Genomic DNA, 15,287 nt, shown 5'->3' with positions numbered 1-15,287 from the left:
CCTTAGCTAAAATTTGCATCAGAAAACGGAATTGGAATGGGGGCAGACCTGAATCATGCCCAAGTACCCCAGCCTGGGAACTAAGGTTGAAGAGCAGGGAAAGGGAAGTTAAGTAATGGAGTTAAATCTCCCATCCCCTACTCAAAACTCAGACCCCTGGGTGGACAGAGGGAAGGAAAACCAAGCAGCTGTTCTCATCAGGGACCCATGCAGACCTGTTGGACAGACACTGCAGGTGAGAGAAGGCCAAGCTGCAGGCCAGGAGGGTTCTTTAGGCTCCTAGAGGGAGAAGCGGGCCTGGGTCAAAGGAGCAGGAAGCAACAAAAATTGGAAGGAGCCTTTGAGCCCCCAAACTTACGGGCCACCCTCCACCACCACCTACCCCCCCCCCAAGTGCTAATCAGAGGGGCCCCTGCGAGTGGCAGGCTAATCAAGGCAGAGCTTGATGGGGGTGCCCTTGGAGAGCACCGGAAAGAAAGGGAAGACAGGCTTGCCCAGGAAAGCAGCTGAGAAGGTATGCACATGGGCCAAAGTCTCCGCGTTGTAGAAGCCCAGGCGCCCAGCCTCACAGTCCAGGTATACGCCCGAGCGCCGTGGTTTCTCACTTGGGCTCAGCGATGTCTGCTGCGTCGAGCTCTGTGCCTCGTAGCGTTTGCCGTTGGTGCCCACGCATCGCACTTGCCTCTGGGGCAGGGGCTGTTGGGGCAGGTGGAGGCGGCGGTGGCGATGGCGATGGCGCGCGGAGCTGGCGTCCCCACTGCCCACAGACGACCCCCCAGAGCCCACCTGCTCCTTCTGATGGGTCGATTCACGGGCAGCGCCCACCGCCCAACCCTGCGGCCCGCCCACCTCTGCCTCCCAGGAGTGCAGCCAGAACGGAAGCCTTGGGCCCCCAGGACACAGCAGTCGGCTGAGAAGGTTGGAATGGTCAGGAACCTCCTGCCGCCGCTCTGCCAGACCAGCCCCCGGCGGGCAGGGGACAGCATCAGGGCTGAGTGAGGCGTGGCAGGGTGCAGCGTCAGGTCCCCTGGGGCAGCCTGACAGAACATAGGGCTCATTTTCCTCACGATGGCATCTGTCAAGAAGTCATGGCTATGGGGTTGACCCGGGTCAGGGGACCAGACCTCTGGAGGCTGCAGCCGCACCTCTTCACAGCTATTCAAAGTCTCCTGGACGTCCTGGAGCAGCCATAGCCCCCACCCCCTGCTGGCTCCGCTCCGGGCCTCGCCAGCAGGTGGCCCAGCTGCTCCTGCACTCCTGGGGGCGCCGCTCCAACCCGGCCTGTTCTTGAGCCAGAAACCGTGTCAGCCGGCGAACTCCGAGGCCACCGCGGCCAGCTCTGACTTCATCTGGCTCTTCAGCTCCGTCAGCCGCCTCTCCTCCTCGGCCTTCATCTTCTGCACGGCCTCTGGGGGCGTCCCCAGTGGCTGCACATGCCCCTGCAGTCTGGCCTTGTACTCCTGCACCACCTGGTCCGATGGCACCGCGCTGTGCTTGCTGTTTGTGGCTCCTGGATTCTCAGCACAGCACACAGATGGCCTCTTCATCCACCTTGCAGAAGAGCTTCAGGGCTTCCTGGTGTTTTGGACAAATGCCCTGCTTGCTCCCTCGCCCAGGACTTGGGTGCATCTGCCGAATCACCCGGACCATGTTGGTCAGCTGCAGGTTGGGGCGGAAGCTCCTCCTGCGAGGGCTCTTTCGGCACCGGGGGCAGGTGAGGCACCTCCGAGGGGCTGGAGGCGGGGGCAGTGGTAGCTCCTCTTCCTCGTCCTCCTCCAGTACTTCCTCCTCGTCCTCCTCATCCTCCCCTCTCAGGTCCTCCTCCACGTCCCCCAAGTAGTAGTCCAAATCTTCCTCCTCGTCCTCCTCCTCCCACATGTAGTCCATGTTGTCCCGGTTGCTTATTTTTTTTTTTTTTTAGATTTTATTTATTTATGAGACACACACACAGAGAGAGAGGCAGAGAGGCAGAGACATAGGCAGAGGCAGAGGCAGGCTCCCTGCGGGGAGACTGATGTGGGACTCGATCCCAGGTCTCCGGGATCACACCCTGAGCCAAAGGCAGATGCTCAACCGCTGAGCCACCCGGGCGTCCCTACGTTGTTTAACAGAATCCTGGCTCCTGCCCACTAGATGCCCATAGTATGCCCACTCTCATTTGTGTAACTAAAACCGTCTCCAGACATTGCCAAATGTTTGCTGAGAGCCAGATTTCTCTCCCTTTGAGACTACTGCCACAGACCACCTTTCTCTGAAGAAGAATTTGTCACATATTCTGTATGCATTATTTAAAGTTTTTAAAAAAATATGTGGTGTTTTGCTTTTAATTTGAAAGAAGTAATATGAGGCTATAAGGAGACGACTCGAAAATGTGTGGAAAAACTTTCTCATGAACCTTCCTTACTGAAGTTCTTAGAGTTTACCGTGCCTGGTGATAAATACAGTGGGTCCAGCTTCATCTCCAGGTACAGGAAAATCTTTCTATGTAGCAGTAGAGTGATAAGCTCAGAGACAATAGGAAGAGAAGACCTAACTCTCAGATTGCTTCTCATCTTTTTGACTATGTAATGTTTTATGATTTCACATTCTATAACTACAGCTACACATTTTTGACTTCTAATATTTTCCTTTTCTAAGCAGTAAATAGGACTAATTAAAGGTTTAGATTTTGGAATGAGCCAAACTAGATTCTGATAATGTATCTTAACAATTTCTAGCTGGCTGATCTAGGGCCTTTAATCTTTAGTTTCTGATGTGTAAAATGGGACGAGTAAGATCATCTACCACATAGAGTTTTGGGAACATTATGTTTCAGGACTGTTAGCAGTGCTTGATACCTAGAAGGCACTCAGTAAATATTATCTATCTTTCCCCTCGCCTACCAACTGAAAGAAGAATAATCTATCTTCTCAATTTAATTCTATATCCTCAGCCAACAAAGGAGGCATTTCAGCAGCAAGGGTTGTCCTGAAACCTTTCATTGGCGAAATAACTTAAGTTGTAATATTTTAGGGATGTAGATTTTATAATTGTGTATGAGACACTGTCATAGTTACTATTTAATATTTTGGAACAATATCTCATTGGGTGAGTGTGGAAAGAAAATCCTAGAAACTTGATTTTCTATATATTTAAAATTTCCTTCATTTTAATTTCAATTTTTATATTTGCTAATTAAATATTAACATTACATATACTAATAATATTAATACAGTGTTATGACATATATATATAATTTATAAATAGATAAAAATCTATGGAGGATGCTTGCTTGAAATTTCTTTACTGCTAGGATGTGAGATCATTTCTTTCAGAGGCCATTCACCTGGAAGGTAGTATTTTTACTGTTTCTCTGATTTGGGATGGAGGAAAGGAGTCATAAATCTCACTGCTTGTCAGAACCCACAATTCCCTGAATGTTATTTCAACATTATTTTACACAAAGTTTCATCATTCTTGTGATTTTCAATAGTAGTATTGGTATATTTGAGTGTTCCCATCCCGATCTTTTTTTCAAGATTGATTGAAATAGGTTGCAAGATGGAGCATTTCTGTATGTCACTGATAGTACCTGGGAAGATTTTTTTGTTCACTGTTTTGGAAACGGAAAATAAAATACAAGATTCTGACTTTCTCTTTTGAAAAACTTAAGCTAAATATCTGGGAACAGCAATGTCCAAATGAACTCATATCTCTGTCCCTTCCTTCAATCCTTCCTTAAAATAAGGATATCTAGGAGATAATGGAGATGTCCTGGAAAGTTGGTGGCATGTAAAATGGTATTAGTATTTAGAAGGCATTAGACGGAAGTGGTGATGGTAGTGGTGGTGGTGGGAGTGGTAGTGTGTGTGTGTGTGTGTGTGTGCGCTCATGCACACATACATGCTTATGTTTGAATAGGAGAACCAATTTTTTTTAAAGATTTATTTATTTATGACAGACATAGAGAGAGAGAGAAAGAGAGAGAGGCAGAGACACAGGTGGAGGGAGAAGCAGGCTCCATGCTGGGAGCCTGACGTGGGACTCGATCCCAGGACTCGCACCCTGGGCCAAAGGCAGGCACTAAACCGCTGAGCCACCCAGGGATTCCCAGGAGAACCAATTTTCATGGGTTCCTGGTGCCTGACACGGTCTTTACAGTGGACATTTATATCATCTATTTTTACTTTCATACAAGCAAGGTAAGGAAGAAGAGAATTTCTTGCTCCTCTCATGGTACAAAAATTTTAATAAGAAGATAAAGGGGAAAGTTAAGGTCCTTTGATCCTTCCCCCTCCCCATATATATATATATATATTCTTTTCACAAAATGGAGTCATAATGTGCAAAATAGGAATCATACTATGGATATTATTATCCAAAATGCTTTTCCTCACTTCACAATATAATTAGGATATTTTCCATACTCATGTATATAGATTTACCCAATTCTTTCTATAGTCATCAGAGATTCTATTGCCTGGATTTACTGTAATAAATTTAGATACTTCCTTATTCAACACTGTAATATCTTCTGTATGTATCTTTGAACACTTTTCTAGAGATATATTTATAGAAATGGAATTACTGGTTCAAAATGTATGCATGTTTAAAATTTAGATCCAACAAGAGTGCATCAATTTATCCTCCCACAAGTGAGAAATTTTCCTTTTTTTAAAAAATTCACATTGTTTAAATTTTATGGACAAAAAGGCATTTAATTTTTCTCTTCATTGTGATATTGAGCATCTCCAAGAGGTCGTTTTATACACAATTACTGAGGTTAGGGCTCTTTATATTGTCTTGGTTTCATCCTAAAATGTTTCTATACTTAGGGTCGCCAAGGAAGCCAGAGTGGAGGCTGTCGGAAGGGTGGGTTTGAATGAACTTTGACTGCTCCATCAAGCAGGCTGATTACTGAGGAAACATCAAAAGCTTCACCCGAGTGACTCATCACCCAGATCCAACAGAGGTAATAGAATAACTTACAGTGCACAGCCTTTTGGCTATTTAGTCCGCTGTGTGAGATCAATGGTGCCTACATTCTCTGCTGGATTTTGCTTTGGGAAAGAGATTTATTGGTTAAACCTCACATTACAATGCAGTCAGGGACTTTGGGACTGATTGCCAATACTCAGAAGCATAGAGAAAAATTATTTAACATCTTGGCCTCAGGTAACAATATCTACTTCATGGAGTTGGATCAGGCATCAAATTCTATGGGGATATACTACTGTCCACTGCGTTCGTCGTACTATCTATCCTTCATGTTGTTTCATTATTTTCAGAGGCTTTACTCTGTTTGTGTGGTGAAAAGCTTGTGGCTAGAGATAAACCACAGTGGCAGTTTTAAGACGCATGTGAAATAAAAATGTGACTGGTCATGCATGTGGATTATTAGATATAAAATGTACGATATAGCTTTATATATGTAGTGTCAACTGGATTGTGCTCATGTGCTATAATTATGATTTTAAAATTTATTACTGTCTTTTCATGAAGTTCAGATGGTCTGACTAATTTATATTCTCTAAACATTTCTTGTTTTACTCTTTCATCAGATTCCACTCTTAAAATTCACTGCATGGTCTCTACAGACAAGAAGCAAAGGTTCTGCACGGCTACAGCCTTTCAGTTAAAAGACAAGGAATCCATATTTTCCTTCATTTTACTTTTAGACAGCCAGTATGTTTTATAGTCTTTCACATGCTTTTCTTCTCTCAAAGACATTTTCAAGTTTAATAATATATTTTTAAAAAGATAGTTTTCAGGTAATTCAATTTTGAAATCCTATAGACTTTAAAATAAATGCAAAGAATCAAAAAAAGTCTCACATACAAAGTCATTTACCGTATCTATCTAAAAATTACAACTACACATTTGCTAGTTGTATTATTATGGAATTGCTAATATTACCTGCTTTTCAGAAGTATTAAAATAAACTTGTTTGGAAATGATGTTATTTACTAAAAAAAATAATAAGGCAGTGTAAGGTATTATTTCTCTTTATGTTGGTTTAAAATTCAAGTGTATTTTATGGAAAATGGGACATTTTAAAGGTTAATCTTACCAGGGAAGTCTTTTCCTATATAAATATATTATAACTTCACACTGTAATTTTGGAGTTTTTCCTGATAATTTATGGTTTTGAGAACTATAGGTCTTAGTAAAAAATATACTGATTTGAAGATTTTTTAGCTTTCATTGTAAGGGTACACAGACCAAAAACATCATGTGTCTCCTTGTATGTTTTGCAGTGCATCTAGTCTGGTCAAATGGGATCATTTATTTCAAAAGTTATTGTGAAGGAAAATTTGAAAAAGGATAAATTGCATGTAATTGTGGTAAAGAATGAACTTTTACTGATCAGTTAGAAACTACCAAAGACACTCTCTGTGCCTGTGTAATCAATGGTGGGTTGGTAATATTATTTTGTATAAGAAAGAACATTATTAAAGTGTATTAAATTGTTCTGTACTGAAGGGCATAAGAGCATTGTGTAATCTCTAATTTCTGCCAGAGAGAGAGACTTTGTCACTGGGTAGAACCATTTTTATAGTCTATTCATGTATTCAACCAGCATTTATTGAAGCTATATTTTTATGTACCCTACCAGGTACAGAATTTGGGGTGGGCCATGCTAGTGGCAAAAAAAATCAATAAAGCACACTGCCTTAAGGATTTTACAAGCTCGAGGACGAGGACAGGACAGCATAAAGAAGCAATCATGTAAACAATAAATGACAATACAAAAAGAATGAGAAGTAATGATCTAAAGGTAAAAATGGCATAATAATGCTAATATTAGTATAATGTTACTAATTGCCTATTGTTAGCTAAGGACTTGACTCCCCCTCGTGGGTGTTAGGTTATCTCTCCAGCATCCATTCTCCTCTTCTCCCCCAGGTCGTACTTACTGTGTAATTTGTGAGTAGAAAGATATTTTCTGGGATTTGTAATTCCCCTCTCCTATGGTACAGTGATTGGTCTATTTGAACAGATTGGTTTACGTGAACCAATTCAGGAAATCCTCTGCTCTGAGCAGTATTAAGGATGGGCTTGTTAGTCATTTCTGGACAATGGGCCATGAGAGGCTTTTTGAGCATGTCTAAAAAAGTTCTCCTTCACTATTCTGGGAGAGCTTTTTGATATCATCATTTTGTTCACTCCTTTGTTTTGGATGAGGAAGCCTGTGATCTAATGATTGCCTCTCATAACTATAAGGGCAAATAAAGCTTAGGCCAAATCTGACACCTTAGAATGAAGAGGAGAGGGAGAGATAAAGAAATTAGATCCTTGATCCTATGATTGAAGCACTAAGTCAAACCGAGCTTGAAGCCTACCTTTCTTCTGGACTTTTTTAATGCCAGTCTGAGTTGGCTTTTCTCTTACTTGAACTGGTCTAAATTATACCCAGAAGTTATCTTTTTCCATCCTCATAAGAACCCTCTGAAATAAGTGATATTTTTCATCATTTTGTGGATGAGGAAACTAAGGTCTGGAATGGTTAAATATCTTGCTCTGAATCACAGAAGCCGTACATGGTAAAGCCAGGACCTTCCCTGTGTAGTTTAATCCAGAGACCACATCACCAAGCACTACATCCTGCTGCCCCCATGCTTTGGGGATGCAGAGAGAATGGCAGTCAAGTTGTAGGAAAGTTATCACAATGCTGGAAACATTGGATCTGGGCCTGGAAGTGGAGCTAAAATCCACAAAAGATGGAAGTGAAGCAAGAGTTTTGGAATGCAGTAGATTAAGTAACTTCAGGGTGACTGCGGGTGAGGGGGTCTAGTTCATGTTTAATCTCTCAGGGGGATAAGAGAGGACAGGACCAACAGGCAAGGTGAGTGGTTTCTAACCTTCTCCAGAGGTTAGAAGACAGATCAGAATGAGATGGCATAACTAGACAGGGGAAGTTAAAAGGAGGGAGGAGACCTTGAGAGAAAATAGTGGAATAGTAGAGGAAGCAGAAATATTGAGACTGATAGTCACCTACGTCTAGTTCTAACATATTGGGATGATGGGAGTAGGGGTGCGATAAGGGAAAGAAAAAAGCTGATGTCACCAGGATCTCTGCACACTTGAGTTCAGTATCATCATTATTAGGGAAAATCTAGGTTTCGGTTTAGAAGAGAACATAGAGGAAGTGTTGCCAGAAGGGTTGAATGAGAATGTGTTTCCAAGGGTTCAAAAGAGCCCAGTGAAGGGGAACTAAGGGAGTCAGGGGAGTTGGGGAAGATGATTGTGCTGGAGAGAACACAAGTGGGAGAGGGCTAGAGGGCTGGAAGCAGGTGCATTTTGTTCAATGTATCAAAAATGAGCAAGGCAGGGAATTGTGGGAAGGGAAGAGTCTGTTTCGACTCAACTGCTTCCAGGTTGTAGTTACGTATGTGGGCTCTTTCATAATTCTCGCTCCCAGCACATCACATCTTGCTGGTGGAAGGGCACTGAGGTGACTATGGCAACCTGACAGACCTCAAACCATATTACTCTTCACAAACACATGGAGGCTACAATTCTTTAAAAACAACAATAACACCAGCCGTGGCAGTGGCGACAACAACCGTGGTAATTTGTAACTCTCCCCTCCGGAGAACCACAGAGCTGCATATGTTATTTTTTAATAATCAGTGACAAATTAACTAATTGCTACCATCCTTAAACCTGTTTTTCCCTGTAGCTTGTCATTATCTGCAGATGTCAAAACAAGTAAAATAAATGGACTAGATTTCCTTCAGATGTTTGATGATAATAACTGTTCCCCTAAAGAAAATTAAGAATTGCGTGAGGCTGATAAGCAGAAGCTCCTTCCTGGGTTGTTATTTTAGAGTGCTTTTTTTCATCAATGAGTTTCTGGTAGAGATTGTTAAACTCTGCCTTGCTCCCTTTCTGAAACATCAACTCCAATGGTACACCTGGAGAACTGTCAAAAGTCACTGTGAGAGTACAAGTAAAATTGCACATTGCCAGTCCCTACCTGAGAGATGTGGGTTCCTTAGAGCTGGAGTAGGACCCAGGAATCTGCATTTTAAATGATCTCCCCAGGTGATTCTGATGCAGGGGTACTAGGTCAGGCTGTGAGAACAGCTCAAGTCTTCTTGATGGGCTGGGGGCTGGAGCTCAAGATAGCGAGGTGTGCATCTCTTCTCTGAGAGTTGTTTCAATTCTTTCTTCTAACCATCATTACTTTCCTCTTTACTGCAAACCTTTTGTTTTTGAGATACAGTGTTATGAGAAACATTCAGGCACTGGAATAAGATCTGGATTTGAATCCTGGTTGTGGCATTTACTAAAGGTGAACTCTTGACAGAAGCAGGTAAATTCATTCTGTCTCATTTTTTCGATCTGTGAGATTTTTTTTTCTTCAGGATTCTAGAGATGATGTTCAGAGTGTGCCTTATTTAATATGTAGTACCTAAGAAGTGCTTACACATTACTGTTATGACCTTGATTTCTACTTTGCACTAACTTATCGCATCTGTCTGCAGGGTTGCCCACTTATGTTAGCTTATGGAGGATCATATGGGATTATGCACACACTAGGACAGTTTTTCTGTTCTTTTACTACCCCTTTCCTTTTGGCTCTGAATTAAGGCCCACCAGTGAGTTGCTGAGCCCAGACATGGGTGAGGAAACAGCAGTGCTACTAGACAGACAGCTGAATAAAGACCATGCACACAGTGAGATTCTCAGAAACTCTCACCTTATGCAGGGTGCTAAATAGGAAAAGCACAAGGCAGGATAAAGGTATGGTGTCTGTCTACATTTGTATTGTCTGTTAGAGGCATTGAGCAAAGAAAGTAGACCCAGTTATCTGTTTTATCACTACCTTTCCTTCTTGAAAGGTGACAAGGTGGGGTTGGGTGAGGACAGAGGTTAGAAAAGGATTTTCTTGGGACGCCTGGGTGGTTCAGTGGTTGAGTGTCTGCCTTTGGTCAGGGTATGATCCTGGGATCTTGGGATTGAATCCCACCTCAGGCTTCTCACAGGGAACCTGCTTCTCCCTCTGCCTATGTCTCTGCCTCTCTCTGTGTGTCTGTCATGAATAAATAAATAAACTCTTAAAAAAAGAAGAAAGAAAAGGATGGATTTTTTTTTATTAGCATTGTCCCTGCTGTGTCCCCTTTGTATACTATAGGCACAGAGACTTGATGAAATGTTGGAGTGAGGGCATGCTTTAATTTCTGTGTGTCCTGCTGTGCATTCCACAAAACCTGTTACCCATCTCTTGTTTTGGCATGATAGGGCTTTCTAGTTTCACAGTTATCACTGGACAAGAATCCATGGATAGGAGTAGATGTTTTAACTCTTTGCTCGTGTTGTAGGAGATCATTAAGAGGCGGTAACCTCTAGTTGACCTGAAAGCTACATCTGGGCAATCAGAGCATTCTCAACACCCCCCCCCCCCCCCCCCCTCCCCGTCTTTGGAATGTACATCCTGCTCACACTGTTTCCTACACTGGAGCTGTTTTTTGAGAACCTGACCTTGAGAGAGCAATGTGTTGTTGATGCCATCAGTGGTGTATGTGACTGAACCTAGTGAAGGCCTCTATATAAACTTTTAAGATTCTGGTAGGCCAGTGCCCAGCTCTACTCTTCTGGCAGCACCCAAGATGAGCCTCATATGTAAATTCCCTTGCTTATTCAAAAGCCACTCTCTAATCTGGAGGGCTCTGCTTCTTTCTCTAGTTTCTCCTTGCCCTTAATGTACAGGGGCCAGTTTGTGAACCATCAACTTGGATCATAGATCCCCAAAAGAGAGTTTCTTGGAAATTCTTAATGTATTTCTCAATGCACCAGTGCCAAGGGGCTTTAATGTTTTGTCATAGATTGCAAACTGGCAGCTATGGGCAAACCATTTTAATAGGTGTGCCCCTATTTTATTTATCCATTTAGAATTTTTTTTGACATACATATTTTTGTTTTTATGACATTGCCTTTTGAAGGGTCCAAGAAAGTTATTTTAACAGTCTGTGTTCAGGAGTTTTGAAAGCATTTTTAAGGACACTACATTGGGCCCTTTTATTTCCCAGCCTTTGGTGAGCAATCACTTGTTTAATCTGTGGTAATTAACTCCAGGTGAGAGTGAATTTAAGGCACGAGGCATTTGCCCATGGCATGGTATTGGGGATTTGTCTCCAGAATATTTATTTTGGGAAAAATCAGTATTGAATCCTCTTTTGTTCTGATCCTATAGGAAAGTTCAAACTTTGTCCAGCTTTGGACTTTAATATAGAAGGAGAATCTCTTGACCATCATGCCAACTTTGCTTGAACTGTATTTTTATATGATAACCCTTAAGCTAATATACTGGCAATTAATTGATGAAGCAGAAATAGTTATTTTTGTCTTAAGACTTTTCTTTTCTTTCCAAAGAAAATTAACAAAACAGAAAGATATCTAAAAGGGCTTGAATTTTATTTGCTTAATTCCTTACATTTTGGGTCCTGACTAGGAGGAGAAAGTGGACTGTGAAATGTTTGATTTCATGAACATGACTTCCTTTTGACTAGTTCATCCACCAAGGACAACCAACTGTCTGGCATGAGTGCACTTTACAAATATTGTCTCATGTTGTAAACTATTTGTGATTATATTCTCTCCATTTTACAAATGTACTTTGGAATTATAAAAGAAACACCTATCAGAAAACTCAGAAACCATGAACATGAATAAAAACTTCTCAATTTGTTTATTTTTTGCTTTTTTTTTAAGATAATAAACTCTGTAGTTAAAATGAATCCTTGAAGCAAATTAATATATATTTAAGATTGGATATTTATAACCTACTTCCCGGTCTCTTTAAGCTACTTAATGTAAAATTTACCCTAGTTTTATTCTAGGCTATGAAGAGCAAAAAATCAGGAGAAGCTTTTTTGCTTATTAGTATGGAATTTTTTTTTAAAGATTTCATTTATTCATGAGAGACAGAGAGAGAGAGAGAGGGAGAGGCAGAGACACAGACAGAGGGAGAATCAGGCTCCATGCAGGGAGCCCAATGTGGGACTCAATCCCTGCTCTCCAGGATAACACTCTGGGCCAAAGGCAGGTGCTAAACTGCTGAGCCACCAGGGCTGCCCCTGTATGGAATTTTTTAAATAAGCCAGTGATCTTCATTGATAACTCACATGGATAACCTTAAAAACTGAAAACTGTCATTCTTTTTGGGATACAGGTATTTACATCAAAGTCTTAAACTAAAAGAATGGTCATATTACAGTAGGAAGAACCCCTTTCTATTGTAGGATGAATCAAATTTTTAAAATGGTAATAGATTATAATATTCTAGAGCTAGAATGGGTATCAGATATTATAATAATAAAATAGCTAACAAGATTGAGTACTTTCCCATGCATCAGGAATGATTTTGCCTTTTTAATTTAATTTCATTCTCTCAGTAGCCCTGCCCCATTGACTATTATTTCCCCCATTTTAATGAGGAACCAAAAAGCTAGATAGGTTAAGAAACTTGATCAAGGTCATATACCTCATTTATTTAAAACTCTTATTTTGGGTTGATTAGGTATCTCTCAAGGTCATGTATAAGTAGCAATTTATTAGAAATTATTTTTGGACATTGGATTTAAAAAGCTAAAAATTTCTTGTTGCATAACCTTGTTACATAAATTGTTGATTTTCAGACTTTTCATGATTTAATCTGCCTGCTGAGAAATCATTTTTCCTATTGCAAAGGTTCATAATATGTGCAGATTTTGGAGGTTGGCTTGACTGCCCTGTAAGATGCCTATTGACTGAACATAGAAAATTCTGTGTTATTAAAGACAAATTAAGTGAGGTCTTATGTGATTAAGTCTCATGTTAGTTGCTGAGGTAGAGGCTAATAATCGTTAGTAGTTTTTAACACTCTGTATAGGTCGTATCTATTTTCTGGCAGCTGGCAAGAGAAGGGATAAAGAGAGAATGTATGCACAGGACAGATAATTTGTCAAACAACTTCCTCTAAGCATAAAAAAGTAATTAATTAAGTAAGTTATATCAAGTATCCTGCATGTAATATGAGAACTTCATTAAAGGTAGTTATTCTTTGATTAGCTTTCCCTCTAAAGAGAATGTTCTGTAGACAAAATGCAGGATGTTTCCTGGCCTTAGTTCATGTTGTTTTTAGAGCCTATTAGTGGGTATTAATCCATTCTTTTTTTTTAATCCATTCTTAATATAAAAATCCCTTAGGCTATGAGAGTTGTGAGGACTAGCACCCATGGATATGCTTAGGATTGAAGAAGCTTCCAAAAATAGTAATATCACAAAAGGATTTCTGGTAAGAGAATAACAATAATAATAATTCATGTAAAAAAATAATAATTCATGTAAAGTTTACTCTGTTTCACTTTGGGGGGTTACTGCAACTCTGTAATAACTGCACTGGTTATAAAGCAAATGGAGATGCTTCTTTGACAGGTGAGGAACTTGGCAAGCAACTCTACCACTATATGCAGAGACTGGGATTAAACCTCAGAGCTACCTAACCCTCCAGTCCCTTTCTCTGAATAATTATGCCACATTGTGCCTTAAATAAAATATAAATGGTATATTGACTTCAATAATTCTTCTTTTAACAATAGTTTTAGTTTTCTAAGTCATAATTTGTCATGAATTACAAGTTCATGAGAAATTATAGGTACAAACAAATGAGAATTAAAGAACATATTTTGCATTAGTGAGGATCTCAGCAGGACGGAGATGGCAACTCATAGTAGGTAATTTGAAAAGTGTTTAATAAAGGGATTCTTAGGGCAGCCCAGGTGGCTCAGTGGTTTAGCGCTGCCTTCAGCCCAGGGCCTGGTCCTGGAGACCCAGGATCGAGTCCCACGTCAGGCTCCCTGCATCGAGACTGCTTCTCCCTCTGCCTCCCCAACCCCCATGAAAAAATAAATAAAATCTTTAAAAAAAAATAAAGGGACTCTTATAAGTGTATATAGCCTAGTGTGTATGGCCCAGGCTGCCATAACAAAGTACCATAGATTGGGTGGTTTAGACAACAGAAATTTATTTTCTTACAGTGTTGGTGGCTGGAAGTCTTAAGTTGGATTGCCAGCATGGGTGAGTTGTGGTAAGGGCTCTCTTCCTGACTTGTGCAGGGCTGCCTTCTCACTGGGTCCTGACATATCAATTTGGGTGAACACAATTCAGTCCATAGCAGTTAGGGAAGCACTGGGTAGCACAGTACCCTGGGACTAGAAACTTCAGGGAGTTACCATTTTCAGGTTTGAGGAACTGGGGACAGTTTGGCCACTACTGTAGGCAGAGAGAGAACACACATGACAGGAGTCATAACCATAGCTGGGGATGTCACCCAGCCAGCAGCATCCCCACCCAAAAGGAGTGAAGACTTCATTCTTCTTTTCCCTGATTTCACCCTTATGCTTCTCAGCAGTGGAAACTAACCGTAGGCCAGACTGAAAGGAAGCCCATTGATGGAGTCTGTATATGTATAGAGGAAGAAAAATATTTTTTTTTCTCAACTTTTTTGGGTTCTTAGCTGACATTTCTGTAATGAAAGACAGATTAATAGGAGGAAAACAAACAAGTTTATTAACACATATATCTCATTTATACACAGGAAATACCCAAGGGAAAATGAGTAACTCCCCGAGATGGCTTAGGATTCGGACTTACACACTATCTTCATTGGCAAAGGGGAGGTTGGGGATGTGGGCATCTTAGGGGAGAGTCACTGATTTTTAGGAAAGATGAATGGGCCCTTAGAGAGAGGAGGTATGATAGTTTATGACAAAGTTGTTCTAGTTTCCCCTCCTGTGTTAAAAAGTCAGTCTTCTCTCATTTTGAATTTGAAGGCCGGCAAGAGCTATGTCTTAGCTCAAAGTAGTCAGGTAAGAGCAGTTCCCTCTTATTTGTAAAATGGGCAGCCTTTTTGTTTTATTTAGGCCTTCACCTGATTGGATGGGACCCACTTAGACCGCCTTTACTCCATCAGATTCTAATCTTATTCAGAAACACTGTCACAGACATACCCAGAATAGTATTTGACCAAATGTCTAAGCTCTGTGGCCCAGTTAGTTTGACACATAAAATTAACCACCTTCCCAGTCTACTATCTGCCTATGGCTAGTCATATGAGGTTACCTGAGAATCTGTTTCTTCTCTAGGGAAATGAAACTAGCAGGGTGTTTACCTAAGGTTACCACTCTGTAATTTATGAGGGCAAGTCCTTATCCTAGCACAGATTTGCTGAGTAGCTAACCCTTAAGGAGCAGCCCTTCTTTGCATCCTTCTATTCTCACTTATCCAGACTCACATCTCTCTTTCCTTCCCACTTGCAGCCC

The 15,287-nt window shown here is 41.1% G+C and overlaps 1 pseudogene; it reads right to left on the bottom strand.

Moving 5' to 3' along the window:
* Window positions 1–426: 426 nt before the first annotated feature.
* On the bottom strand, window positions 427–7,085 carry LOC129509392 (E3 ubiquitin-protein ligase TRIM41-like; annotated as a pseudogene).
* Between the last annotated feature and the right edge of the window lie 8,202 nt (window positions 7,086–15,287).

Source organism: Nyctereutes procyonoides, unplaced genomic scaffold (genome assembly GCF_905146905.1).
Source record: "Nyctereutes procyonoides isolate TBG_1078 unplaced genomic scaffold, NYPRO_anot_genome, whole genome shotgun sequence".
NCBI classification, from domain to species: Eukaryota; Metazoa; Chordata; class Mammalia; order Carnivora; family Canidae; genus Nyctereutes; species Nyctereutes procyonoides.
This window is presented reverse-complemented; position numbering and strand designations above follow the sequence as displayed.